Source organism: Pan paniscus, chromosome 6 (assembly GCF_029289425.2).
Source record: "Pan paniscus chromosome 6, NHGRI_mPanPan1-v2.0_pri, whole genome shotgun sequence".
Classification (NCBI taxonomy): Eukaryota; Metazoa; Chordata; class Mammalia; order Primates; family Hominidae; genus Pan; species Pan paniscus.
This window is the reverse complement of record NC_073255.2, coordinates 42,830,404-42,844,661: the sequence shown is the minus strand read 5'-3', so window position 1 is coordinate 42,844,661 and position 14,258 is coordinate 42,830,404. Positions and strand designations below refer to the sequence as shown.

Here is a 14,258-nt window from a genome sequence, read left to right as displayed (position 1 = left end):
ACCAAAAACTTCAACGGGTGAATGAATAAACAAACTATGGCATATCCATACAATGAAATACTATTCAGCAGTTAAAAAGTAAGCTATCAAGCCACACACACACACACACACACACACACACACAATATATATATATGTATAAACCTTACATGTAGCCAGGCATGGTGGTGTGCACCTATAATCCCAGCTCCTGTGGAGGATGAGGCACGAGAATGGCTTAAACTTGGGAGGTAGAAGTTGCAGTGAGCCTAATTGCACCACTGCACTTCAGCCTGGGCGATAGAGTGAGACCCTGTCTCAAAACAACAACAACAACAAAAAGAAACAACAAGAACAACAACAACAACAACAAAACCCCAAACAACAACAATAAAAAAATCTTAAATGCATACTGCTAAGTGAAAGAAGCCAGTCCTAAAAGATTGCATACTCTGGGGGTTCCTCCCCAGCCTGTGCACCTCCCATCTCTGAAAAAGAAGCCCCAGAGCCCCACCTTTTCCCCACCCCTCCAGGGCTTGTCTGTGGACGGTGACAGGGTTTGAGGAGTGGTGGGGACTGCTGAGGCAGGTGTCAGAGGGCAGTCTGGTGGTTCTTATTCTAGGAATGAGTCGGGGCTGGATGGCAGTGGCTGCACCTGTGGCCAGTCAGCTGCTGCTGTCCATACCACAGCCCTCTCCCTCATGATGGGAAGGGAATGGTCAGGCTGGCTGCTGCCATTTTGTCCCTAAAAAAAAGAAAAGAAAGAAAAATGAAAAGGCTGTGTATATTGTATGATCCAATTACAGGGCATTCTGGAAAAGGCAAAACTATAGAGGCAGTAAAATGACCAGTAGTTGCCAGAGGTTCCAGGATAGGATGAAGCACAGATGATTTGGGGGAATTTTATGTATGATATTACAATGGTGGACATAAAACCTTATATATTTTTCAAAATCCATAGAACTTTATAACCCAAAGAGTGAACACTAATATCTGCAATATTTTAAAAACAATTTAGGACCTTGGGGATCTCAGAAAGGAATACAGACTGTGACAAGAGCATCTAACTGTAATTTAAATGATGAAACAACTTCCCTGCAGGGGACGGAGGGAAGACGTGCTGACCTAAACGAGTAGAAATAAGTGGAATCTAAGGCTAAAGGCAAAAGAAACCGCACATAAAAGCTATATAAGTGGTAGCTAAACAATAAGAACACATGGACACATAGAGGGGAACAACAGACACCAGGGCCTACTTAAGGGTGAAGAGTGGGAAGAGGGAGAGAATCAGAAAAATTACATATCAGTTACTATGCTTATTACCTGGGTGATGAAATAATCTGTATGCCCAACCCCAATGACACACAGTTTGCCTATATAACAAACCTGCTTATATACTCCTGAACCTAAAAGATTTTTTTTAAATGAAGAAAAAGGCTCTACAAGACAGTTAATCACTTCACTTGTAGGAAAAGTCACAGTATTAAATATTTTATGGCAACTGAGAAGAATGCAGGATAGGTATCTTTGTGCTCACTAGAGAAATATAAATCTTTTGAAATTTTCACACATCATTTTTTGCATTCTATTTGATATATTAAATTCATATATAATTTTTAAAAAATGTTTTCAAGGTTGAGGGGACAGAACTGACCACAACCCAATGTTAGACAGCTAATATCCTGGGCTTTCCCATTGTTCACATTTTGGAAATTCCTGTTGCCTAGTTACTGTTTTTCATTCCCTGTATCTTTCTTGGTCTTAGTTCATTCACCAATCTTAGTGCATTTTATTGTCCAGTCACTTTCTAATAAAAACTGCATAAAAGGCAAATGTTCCAAAATATGCACGTCTCTAAATATTATTACTCTACACTCACCCTTGTTTGGTCCAATGGCTGTGTATAGAATTCAAAGTTGGAGACGATTAGTTGTTAAAATTTTGCAAACATTCATTCCTTGTTTTCTTATTTCCAAGCTTGCTGTAAAGGAGTTCAAAGCCTATTTCCTTTGTATTTGACCTCTTTTATCTCACTAGAAGATTTAGGGATATATTTAATCCATTACTGGTTGTGGAGTCATATTTTCATTATCATAACAGACAATTGGTGAGCCTTTTAACCTGCAAAGTCATGTCATTCAATTATGGGAAAATGTATAATTGCTTTGATAATTTGATCTCAGTGTCTCTTTTGTCCATTTTTTCTTCTGTAACTCTCATTTTTCAGATGTTGGACTTCATGGGTTGCTCTCATAATCTTAAGTTTCTTCTATTTTCATTCCTTTTTTTTTAATTGTGCATGCTGAGATGTTTTCTCAGCTTCATCTTCCAATCTTCTACGTATAGAAAAGAATGCACAAATATATATATAGCCAACTAGTATGCATAAATTAATGTATATGAGTGTATGTATATATGTAAAATTTTCTTCCTCGCTGTATTCACTTTGTTTCTCTCCCTTAATCTGTTTCTCCCCTTCTCTGTTTTCTCTTCTTTCTCTTCCTCTTTCTTCACTCTCTTTGATTTATCCTTCTTCTTTTGGTTTTCCTTACTCTAATTCCATGACTCTTTCTCTTTTAAATTTTTTAAAAATTGACAAATCACAGCTGTATACATTCATGTAATATGTGTACAAGGTGGAATGATTAAATGAAGTTAACATATTCATCATCTCACTTAACTCTTTGTGTTGAGACGTTTGAAATTTAGCATCTTGTTTATTTTGAAATTTGCCATCTTACTTATTTGGAGATAAGTAATACATTGTTATTGACTACAGTCACCCAGCTGTGCAATAGATTTAAAAATTTATTTCTCCTGTCTGACTAAAACTTTGTAAGCTTTGACCAACAACTCATTTTTCTCCCTTTTTTTCTCCTCAAGCCTCTGGTAGTCATTATTCTACTCTCTACTTCTATGAGTTATTTAGATTTCCCCATATAGTGTAATTGTGCAATATTTGTCTTCTTGTACCTGCTTATTTCACTTAACATAAGTGAATATGTCTTCCAGGTTGATCCATATTGTTGCAAATGGCAGGAGTTCTTTCTTTTTGCAGGCCAAATAATATTTCATTGTGTGTATATACCTCATTTTCTTTATCCATCTGTCATTTGGTGGACACTTGGGTTGCTTCCCCTTCTTGGCTATTGTAGATAATTCTGTATTTTCTACAAAAATGACAAGAACACACAATAGGAAAAGGACAATTTTAAAAACTAAGTTGTGCTGGGGAAATTGGATATCCACATGTAGAGGAATAAAATTGGATCCTGATCTCACATCATAGAAAAAAATTAACTCGAAATGGATTAGATATTTAAACATAATACCTGAAATTAAAGAACTGCTAGAAGAAAACATAGGGGGAAAGCTCCATGACATTGGTCTAGGCAATGATTTTTTGGACATGACCGTGAAAGCACAGGCAGCAAGAGCAAAAATAGACAAATGAGATTGCATCAAACTTAGAAGCCTCTTACAGAACAACAAAAAAAAAATGATTAACAGAGAAAATATTTTCAAACCATACATTTGATGAGGGACTAATATCCAAAATATATAAAGAACACAAACAACACAATAGCAAGAAAACAAATAATCCAATTTAAAAATGGGCAAAGGAGCTGAACAGACATTTCTAAAAGAAAGACATAAAAATGACCGGTGAGTTCATAAAGAAATGTTCAGCATCACTAATCTTTAGAGAAATGCAAATTAAACCCACATGAGATATCCCCTCACACCTGTTAGAATGGCTTTTATAATAAAGATGAAAGATAACTGTTGGTGAGGATGTGAGTAAAGGAAATCCTTGTACACAGTTGGTAGGAATGTAAACTGGTACAACCACCATGGAAAATGGTACCGAGTTTCCTCAGAAAAACTGAACATAGAACTTCCATAGGAGCCAGCAGTTTCACTTCTGGGTGTATATCCACAGGAATTGAAATCAATATGTCTAAGGTATATCTGCACTCCATGCCTCTCTCTTTTAATACTTTATTTCAATCTCTCTCTTTGCTTTCTGCCTGGTTTGCCCTCTGTTTTTGCCCTTATTCATTTTTCTCTTTTTGTTTTTTTCCACTATTTTCTCCTTTTGTTTCCCTCTCTCTTTTTCTCTCACCACTGGTTCCCTTCCTCTTCTTGTCTCTAATCTCCTGAATCCATGAAACATCTCCCCCACATCTGTTTCTGTCTTTATTTCTCCACTTTACTTGATATCCTCCCTCTCTCCTCTTAGCTTTACTCTCATTACCACTCTCCATGCTGTCCCTTCTCTCTCCGTCTGCCCCTTCACTCTCTCTACACCCCTCTGTTTTCTCCCTTTCTCTCTTCCTTGTTTCACCACATCTCCCTGATTCTCATTTCCATAATTCTCCCTCTCCCATCTCTATTTTCAATCCACTATCCTTATTCACATTTTCTATATTGCTCTTGGTATTACATTTTTATTTCCAGAACGTCTTATGCATCTTCTGATTTTCTCTTAAATACATAAAGCATCAATGTCTTGTTTCATGGATTCAGGACTTTTTTTTTTTTTTTTTTTTTTTTTTGAGACAGAGTCTTGCTCTGTCGCCCAGGCTGGAGTGCAGTGGCACGATCTTGGCTCACTGCAAGCTCCACCTCCTGGGTTCACGCCATTCTCCTGCCTCAGCCTCCCGAGTAGCTGGGACTACAGGCGCCCGCCACCGTGCCCAGCTAATTTTTTTGTATTTTTAGTAGACACGGGGTTTCACTGCGTTAGCCAGGATGGTCTTGATCTCCTGACCTCATGATCTGCCTGCCTCGGCCTCCCAAAGTGCTGGGATTACAGGCGTGAACCATTGCGCCTGGCAAGATTCAGGATATTCTTACCTTTAAGGATATTATTTTATCTGCCATTGTCTCTTCATGGGCATCTTGTTTTGCCTGTGCCCTCTATATTAATTTTTCCTATTTCCTCATTGGTTTTCAGCTCTGTTTTTCATATTAATGTTTTCTGATCCTACTTGGCAGTCTGTACCTGCTGATTTTTTTTTGAGTTAAGTTTTTTAAATTTTATTGTTATTATACTTTAAGTTTTAGGGTACATGTGCACAACATGCAGGTTTGTTACATGTGTATACATGTGCCATGTTGGTGTGCTGCACCCATTAACTCGTCATTTAGATTTTTTTTTTTTTTTTTTCTTTCTTTTGAGGCTGGGTCTCACTCTGTCATTCAGGCTGGAGTGCAGTGGAGCAATCTTGGCTTACTGCAACCTCTGCTTCACAGGTTCAAGCCATCCTCCCACCCCAGCCTCCCAAGCAGCTGTGACCACAGGTGCAGACCACTATGCCTGGATAATTTTTGTATTTTTTGTAGAGATAGGGTTTCGCTATGTTGCCCAGGCTGGTCTCAAACTCCTGAGCTCAGGCAATCCCCCTGCCTTGGCTTCTCAAAGTGCTGGGAATACAGACATGAACCACCACACCCAGCCTGTAACTGCCAATTTCTACTTAAGAGCTGCACTAAAAAACTGTTTGAAAGCTTAATGTGCAAGGATACGACTTGTTAATTAGTGGTTGTCACTGTAGGGTAACTGAGCAGGATCTGACCAGTATTTTGGGAACCTACAATGTGGATATCTATGGGCATTTTTCTTCTAGCCAGTCAGAAAGGAATCTTCAGTAAAAAAATACATACTTCAATCTTCTGTATACAGTATAGAAACCTAGATAATAGATTCTGGTACCTACAAAGAAGAGGACCTGCAAGTTTTACCATTTGTCATGTTGACTTTAATTTAAAGCTCCTTTTTTTCCATGTAGAAAGTCACTTTTCTTTCAGCTCTGGCTGGGGTCTACAGGTCCAAACTATCTGGTTTATTATTTTCAATGAATAAATATCCAACCTTCTTCTAGGTTAAAAGATGCTGTTTTAGCCTGGGTTCTCTTAAAATAAAAGCCTGAGACTGAGGCATAAATAAACGATAGAGGGAGAAAAAGTAAGTGTTAGGGGAATTAGGCAGAGAAGATGGGAGAATAATAAGGAAGGACAAAAATATAAATTTGATGATTAATAACAAAAAGCACTGCCAATACACCAACATTGGAGTTAGTGTTGAAGTCTTTAACGTTTATATAAAATTCCAGTGTTTAAAATGTTGCAGAATATAAAAATATGGAAGTTTTCTTCTTACTTCATAAAGCTACTACAAAGGACAGAAAAGAGACTGCATATTAAAAGAATGAAACAATGACCATGTAAAGATTTTCCTAGAATACAAGAATAGTTTAAGATTAGAAAATTAATAGAATGTGTCAGTCAATCAAGATCTCCACAGGGTTTTGATAAAACATCCATTCCTTTTATAAACTTCATACTCTAAGAATGAAGAGCTCTTTCCTTAATAATAAACATTCTTAAGCCAACATTCAATATAAACCTTAACAATAAAACATTGAAGGCATTCCCATTAAAGTTAGAAAAAAGATATGAATGCAGGCCATGACTACAGCTTAATTTTGGTCTGGAAATTTAGAAGAACTCGTGGGTTCTTTATCACTGTGAAGGTGATATTAAAAGGTAAACATCTGCAAGTGCCAACTCCTCTGATCATATAATTACTTTCTTTCTGAGAGGCTCTATTTTCATTGAAGACAATTCTATGACGTCTCCAGAGCTTTCTAAAAGTACAGAGGAAAAGGGTGAGGGAATGCACAGGTCATTTAGGAATTTAGCAAAAAATAGTTTACAGAGTGAAGGTCTTTATGTGCTGAGACTGAGAGCCAACCATAGCAATTCCATGATGACTGGATAATTGTAGGCTTTACACACACATTCCAGACACTCTCCAGGCCCTATTTCAAGCACAATTAGAAGCATCCTTATGTGATAGAATAGCATTCCTCATTGGAATTGTGACTAGTTGTGGAGAGTTGTCATGGGTGCATAAAAAGAAAGTCTTAGAATTTTTGAAGGTAGAAAGGGAAACCCCAGTGCCTCTTTTGATGGATTTAAATATAAGATGTCAGTCAAATGGAAACAAGACTTGAAAACCACTATGAGAGATGGGCAGATCACGAGATCTTTGAATTAAGAGCTCTGGACTCAAGATGATCTATTTGCTGTCTAATGTTGGATAAGTGAATTACATGCCTTCTTGGACGAGTTGTCAGACAGGTGAACATCTGGCTCACAAAAGCCCCAGTATTAAATGGAAAAAAACAGTTTCTCCAACTGAAATATTAATTCTAATATTTTTGAGAAACATTTATTTGATTGTTTTTTCCTTTGTCACCGCAAATGTAACAGAGATTTCAAGAATCTGGTAGGCCTGAGTCAGAGCTGGGACTGCTGAGGCTGCAAAAATCCTATGGTGTAAGATTACAGGTTCTGCCCACCTGTAGACCAGGTTCTACAAATTGAGGAAGACAGTCTTTGGTTTCAGCAGCAAATCAAAGGGCATAATGCTAAAGATTCTGAACAGGTGAAGCCAGTGACGCCACAGATGGGGCCCGTGCTAGATTTTGTCCATAAGTTCCAATAATTCTTAGGAGAAGAATGATGATGATGAAATAACTACCTACATTTATTGGTGTGCTACATAAGAACTATTAGTTTTGGGATTCAGTCCCTTCAACTCTGAATTTCATGGCCTGAACCCTTGTTAGATTCATACCCTCCAGTGAAATTGGAAGAGTAGAGGCAGACCACGCATCATGTGGATATGACATTGGAGATCTCTTCATAGGGAAAACTAAAGAAGCACAAAGCTTGGAAATAGCTCCAGTTAAGCACATCGAAAAGATGTTGTTTTGAATGAGATTATCTCTATACATTAGCATATTAATTTTCATTTTGCTATCCTAGCAACTGTGTCAACCCCATTTCCAAACTGTAACCACGGTAACATGTGTTTAAGTACATAAGCTGATGTTCAAAATGTGAAATATGACATGTCAACCTGAGAAACTTTTTTATAGATCGGGTTTAGTTAGTACTGTCTTGGTTGATACATTGAATTTTTGAGGCTTTTTCTGCTTCAGTAACAATTTCTATGTAATCACCATTAGAATCTTTGATCAAAGTACAGTGCATTTAGTCTTTTAGTAATACACAGCAGAAAATGATCATTCAACACTTAACTGTAGAGACTGGCTAGGGCAAACTATATGAAATTACTCCAAGACATAAAGCAATTTAACTGTGAAGATCATGTCAGATAAGCAAACTGCCAACATCAGTTAAGTTGGAATGTAATAGATAATGTGGAACTTTGTGTAGTTTTGTTAGAATTATAAACTGGGAACATATTTGCACCAAATCTAAAATTTGTACACATATTGGCCATTACTTCATTAATTTTGTTCTATAGCTACATAAATCTTATTTCATCTTGCTTAAGTTTTAAAAAATCAATAAATTTAGTAATATAGTCTTCACTGCTTGTAAATGTTATTTTCTACTGTTCTGATAAAGTAAGTGAAATCACTCTTTTATCTTCAGCATTAACCTTTCTCGAACAGATATTTTATTTTTACTTCAAAATGCATCCTCAGCATATGCTCTTTTTCTTTTTTCTTAACCTAGCTCTTTCACTCTATACTAAATGTTGCAATAACTCTCTCATATGATAAAAAATGAGGTACTCTTCTACTTTGGATGACTGAGAAAGTATTTAAAGATTTATTTTTAATTTAAAATAGCTTTAAAATGGGGAAATTCAAGTGTGAAATCAGTATTATTCAAAGCAAGACCATAACATTTGTGTGAAACTGTAGGAATAAAATTTTTATAAGTTAAAGTATTTTTTCATTTTTTGCTCAGATTTTTAAAACTCAAAAGATATACTTTGTTTATCCATATAAAAACCCGTGCATTGTGCTTTTCTTTTTTTTTTTCTTTTTTTAGATGGAATCTTGCTCATTTGCCAGGCTGGAGTGCAGTGGTGCAATCTTGGCTCACTGCAACCTCTGCCTCCTGGGTTCAAGTGATTCTCGTGCCACAGCCTCCCAAGTAGCTGGGATTACAGGCACGCACCACCACACCTAGCTGATTTTTGTATTTTTAGTAGAGATAGGGTTTCACCATGTTGGCCAGGATGGTCTCGATTTCCTGACTTCATGATCCGCCCACCTCAGCCTCCCAAAGTGCTGAGATTACAGGCGTGAGCCACCATGCCTGGCGCATCGTGCTCTCCTTATGGTAATTCTATGATAAGCATATTTCACTATGATTTCTGGGTATATTCTATTTTTTAATCTCTTTTAAATAAGCATATTTATTACAAATATCCACATTAGCTCAATTTATCGTGAGTTCAGATGTCTCCCAATGTTTTCCAGAAACTTTATTCCAACTATAGAGTCTCTGAGCTTTAATGATTTTCTGCACCAGAACTGGTGGCAGACAGGTCATTTAACACCAACGGAATGCCACATCTCCTTCTGGTAATCGAAAATATCCTAGCATATGTGATTATTAAATTTTTTACAGTGAGCATTAATTTTGATTTAGCTAGTTATTGTTTGTTTTTACTAACCTCAGACCTTGTGTAAAATCAGAACTTAAAACTGCATCTATATGATTGTCATATGTGTTATGACTAATGAAATTCACAAGGATGAACACCAACTTAGCCTTGACTTGCCAGATGAAAAACATGTTTTGTTTTCCAACAGAACTAAACATTATTACTTTGCTAAATACTAACTGCAGACACTCAGTATTCTTCATGCCCCCTTCAGTTCTCTTGTATTTCTGGGACTAGAAGCCTGGGAGCTACACTCCCTAGACTCCCTTGCCAGTAGGGTTTTGAATTTATGTGGGGTTCCACCAAGGAGACACCCTGCCACAAGATTTAGAAGGCAGACAAAGCAGAAGCCATCTCTATGACAGTGGGTGTAAGTGTGGGTCTCCAGGCATGAATGTTTGCAGTAGTTTCTGCATTCTCCTGCCATTCACCTTTCTGGATGCCATGATGGAGTTATAAAATCTGCAGCAGATTTCTGCAGGTCACTGACTCTGGATGGCAGTACCTCTGTCTCTGTAGCACGAAACCTACAACTAATATATTTTGCTCTTAATGGTTTTGCAAGCACCTAATTCTAACCTAGCTAATAAATAATAAATTCTGGCTTTTATTGGGAATTCTACTGCCATATGGAGCTAGGGAATCAAGATCTGGCTCTTGACACTTCTTACCATATAGAAGGCAAGATATTAGAATAGTTTTTAGCACTTAAAATGAATATGTCAAATGTTTACTTGCAACTAAACCTGATATGCAACCTTGTTAACTTCATTGTTTTTCTGCTGTGTAATGTGATATTTTAAAAATATTGGATTAAACAGTTTAAGTACATCCTATTTCTCTAACCGAATGCACCCATAAAACCCATAAAGAATGCCTGGAGCAGCTATATGAAAATTCTGAAAGTAAGTAATAGCAGGTAGATTGGAGAAGATGACTAGAATTAGAAGTATTGCTGAACCTATAATGAGCTGATCATTTTTTGCCCCCCAAAAAAATTTTTGCTGTGTTACCATTTTTTGCTCTCCATCTGCCAGCCTAGGTCCAAGGAAGCCTGAATCCCAGAAGTGGGTATTGATATAGAAAGAGAGAGAGCAATGGAAGTCTTCTAGTTCTGGCTCAAGATGTGAAAAAAACAATTTTTGAGTGCTCAGAGAGAGTGGAGAAAACTTATTTTTCTTTACCTTTGTCTTCCTTTGGTTATCTTGAATCCCTGCTCCATGGCAGTAGCAGTAAGGATATTGGTGACAGCACAGACCTGAAGGTGCCTAAACTCTGAGGGAAAAGAAATTTTCTCTGTGATCAGTGAACCTGTTGTCTCAAGAGAATGGGATGGACTCCTGTTGCTTTTTTCCCTCTCCGTCCTGCTGACTCTTCACCCAAATATGGGTGTATCTGTGGGAAGAGTGCAGCAGAGCAGGGCAAATAGAACTTGGGCTTTATGGCTGGAGGACTAAAAAAAGGAACTTTAGGGAATCAAAAAGTAGAGACAGATTATGGAGAGAGAGGAATTTGGGTAAGTGAACTCTATAAATTTGCTTATGAACTCCTGGGCTCACTCCTAAGCTGTGCATGCATGGAACCAGGCCTAAACAGCATACCAATAACTTTTCGAATTGAACTAAGGGATTACCACTACCCAGGTCTCAGACTGACTGCTTGGTGACACACATCCAATACCAATCCAAATAGCACTACAAAGTCTTTAAAAATAGAACAGACATTGAAATCACCACCCACAGAAGGCTAGTTGGACCTTGCAACACGAATCTAACTGGACTGATTGCCTAATAAAAGAAATGCCCTGACTTTTATGATATAATTTTCAAAATTATACAGGATAAAATCCAAAATTATTCAGCATTTGAAGAAACAGAAAAATCTCAACATACATGGAAAAAAATCAATAGCTGCTAGTGCTATAATGACACAGATGTTAGAATTTACTGACAAAGACTTTAATGCAGCCTTTAATGCATTGTTATAAAAATACTCCGGAATACAAAGTCAAACATTCTTGGAATGACTGCATAAATAGAAAGTCTGAGGAAATAAGTAAAGGATATAGAAAAGAAGCGAAGGAAAATTTTAGAACTAAAAATAACCTGAAAAGATTCACTAGATACACTCAGTAGTGAAATAGAGAGAACAGAGGAAAGAGTCAGTTAACTTGAAGACAGATCAATGGAATTATTCATTGATAATTTAGCAGGGAGAAAAATATTAAAAACAAAAAATTAGCAGAGCCTTAGGGACCTGAGTGACAATACCAAAATATCTAGTGTTCATGTCACTGAGGAACTAGAAATAAAGGAGAAAGATGCAGTATAGAAAGAGTATTTGAAGAAAATATATTTGAAGAAAAGTTTTCATATTTGGTGAAAGACTTAAATCTATCTACTCAAAAAGCTAAGTAAACACCAAACAGGATATATCTTAAAACCATAAAACAATCAAATTCTGTGAACCAAATGTAAAGAAAATACCTTGAAAGTAGCCACAGACAAGGCATTATATATAGAGAAACAACAGTTTGAATAACTGGATTTGTCATCAAAAGCTACATGGAGAAACTAGGAAAGAAAGCGAGACAACAGTTTTCAAGTGCTGAAAGAAAAGGACAATCAATTTAGAATTCTACGTGCAGCAAATAAAAATTAAGCAAAGACATTCTCTGCTGAAATAAAACTAAGAGAGTTTTTTTGCTAGTAGACCTACACCAAAAGAATTCCTATAGAAATGTTCTCAGATGGAAAATTATACCAGAAGAAAACTTGAAACTTTGAGAATGAAGAAAGAGCAATAGACATAGCAAATAAATGGGTAACTCTAATAGACTATTTTTCTCCTCTTGAGTCCAAATATGTTTGATGATTAAAAGCAAAACTTTTTATATTATCTGATGGTATTTTCAATCAATATGAAAATACACAGGACAACTACAACATAAAAGAGGAAGGGTAAGACCTGTATTTTAGGTACTAGTCTATATTCCACTTGATGCAATAAAATATTGATTTTAAGTAGAGGGTGAAAAGTTAAGTATGTATACTGTAACGCCTAGATTAGCCAATAAGAAGTCTATATGGAGATATAATAGAAAGCACATAGATAAAATCGAACACCAAAAAGAAAAAAAATTTATGTAACCTAAAAGAAGGCAGAAAAGATAAAACATGGGAAAAAACAGAGGTAGCTAACAAAAATAAAATAAAATTTCAGGCCTAATTTTTAAAAACTCAATATTACATTAAATGTAAATAGTCTAAACATGCTAATTAGAAGAAAAGATTGTCAAAGTAGATAAAATATGTGACTCAAGTATATGCTGTCTACATAAAAATCACTTCAAATATAATTTTATAGGTAGGTTAAAAGTAAAAAGATAAAAAATATATAACATGTAAATAATTCTAACATCAATGGTAAGATGTTTTATCTAATAAATAATAGCCCTCAAGGAGCCTGAGGATAAGGGGATGGAGATAGCAGGAGCTCCAGAGACTGAGTAGGAGCTATGGTGAAAGCTAGGATCCCATAAAATTATGAACCATTCCCTTATGCTCCCAAACCGTGGTCATGTAAGGCCAGAAGCTGACCAAAATAAATGGCTTAGTTATGGTCTCTCAAGAGAGTAAACTAATTTGTATGTATTCCCATCATCTCATCTTTCCAAAGACCTTTCTGAAGATTAAACAACTTTCTTTTTTCAACATTTAAAAAACTAGTATGCCATGGAAAAAAACACTCAGGTGCTCAGCTCCCTTAACCCCAGCTACAATGGAGCCTATCATGTCTCTTTGCCAAAGGTAGTTCATTTTAGTACAGTCCATCTCTGCAGAAGTTGCCTCTTTACTGAAGTTTATTGTTGCCATGCTTTTCTCCATCCCCCATCGTATAGATTGAGAGTCTTATTTTCCACTCTCATATTTACCCTGCTATCTTCCAAGGAAAAATAATACTCTATTAATGTGAGAGAACAAGATCCTCTCATATTCTCCTTCTCCCAAAAACGTCTTGACCTAGATTTTGCCTGATTCATAATATTAGGAATGATAGGCATTTTAAGTAGTTTAGGGTCAAACATCAGTGTCATAACAGCTGGCTTAGCCTTCTTGTACTCTCACAGGGCAATCCAAAAAACCAAAAAATAAAGAAAAAAAAAACGCAAAGCAAGGCTCCTATAGGATAGGGAAGCTTCAGAAAGACTTTGTCTACTTCTGACACTGTTTACAAGGTCCAGAAGCCTGGAAACAGAGAGTCAAAGTTTAACGGGGTTAAAAGAATGAGCCACTGCCAAAAAACTGTGGTACTTAAGAAATGTGTTTGATAAAGATTTGACCTTCTGTCAGGCATTGTTAAGATTTGAGCTTAAATGGAATTTTGTCAGATATGTTGGTAGAAATCATATAGATAGAAGATTATCATTAAAACAAACAATCAAAAAACAGCATTAGCATGAACTATTGCCTTTTCCAACCACAGTTTTGCTAAAAGCATTGCTCGTTCAGATGGGGAAAGTAAACTACTTGCCCTTTCTAGGTATGTATACTGTCATTACCCTGATTGGAGACTCTAGGCTCCTGGGCCAGCCTCAGATCCCGGCCTGAATTTTTGTAATAGTAGAACTTGGTATTTGAAAGGGAGTGGGGGAAAAGGTCATGAGCTGTACACATAGTCTTAAAATTAGTCTTCTTAAGAGCTCATTAATTCCTTGCTCAATCTCCCACTGTCTTCCCATTGAACTCAGGAGAAATTGCATGCTCTTTAAACTGGC

The 14,258-nt window shown here is 36.6% G+C and overlaps 1 long non-coding RNA gene across 1 annotated transcript; it reads right to left on the bottom strand.

Moving 5' to 3' along the window:
• Positions 1-493: 493 nt before the first annotated feature.
• Positions 494-13,827, bottom strand: LOC117980922 (uncharacterized). Its single transcript, XR_004672423.4, has 2 exons — positions 1,859-13,827; positions 494-724 (listed from the first exon to the last, which is right to left on the bottom strand). It is a non-coding gene; the product is annotated as an uncharacterized LOC117980922 (long non-coding RNA).
• Between the last annotated feature and the right edge of the window lie 431 nt (positions 13,828-14,258).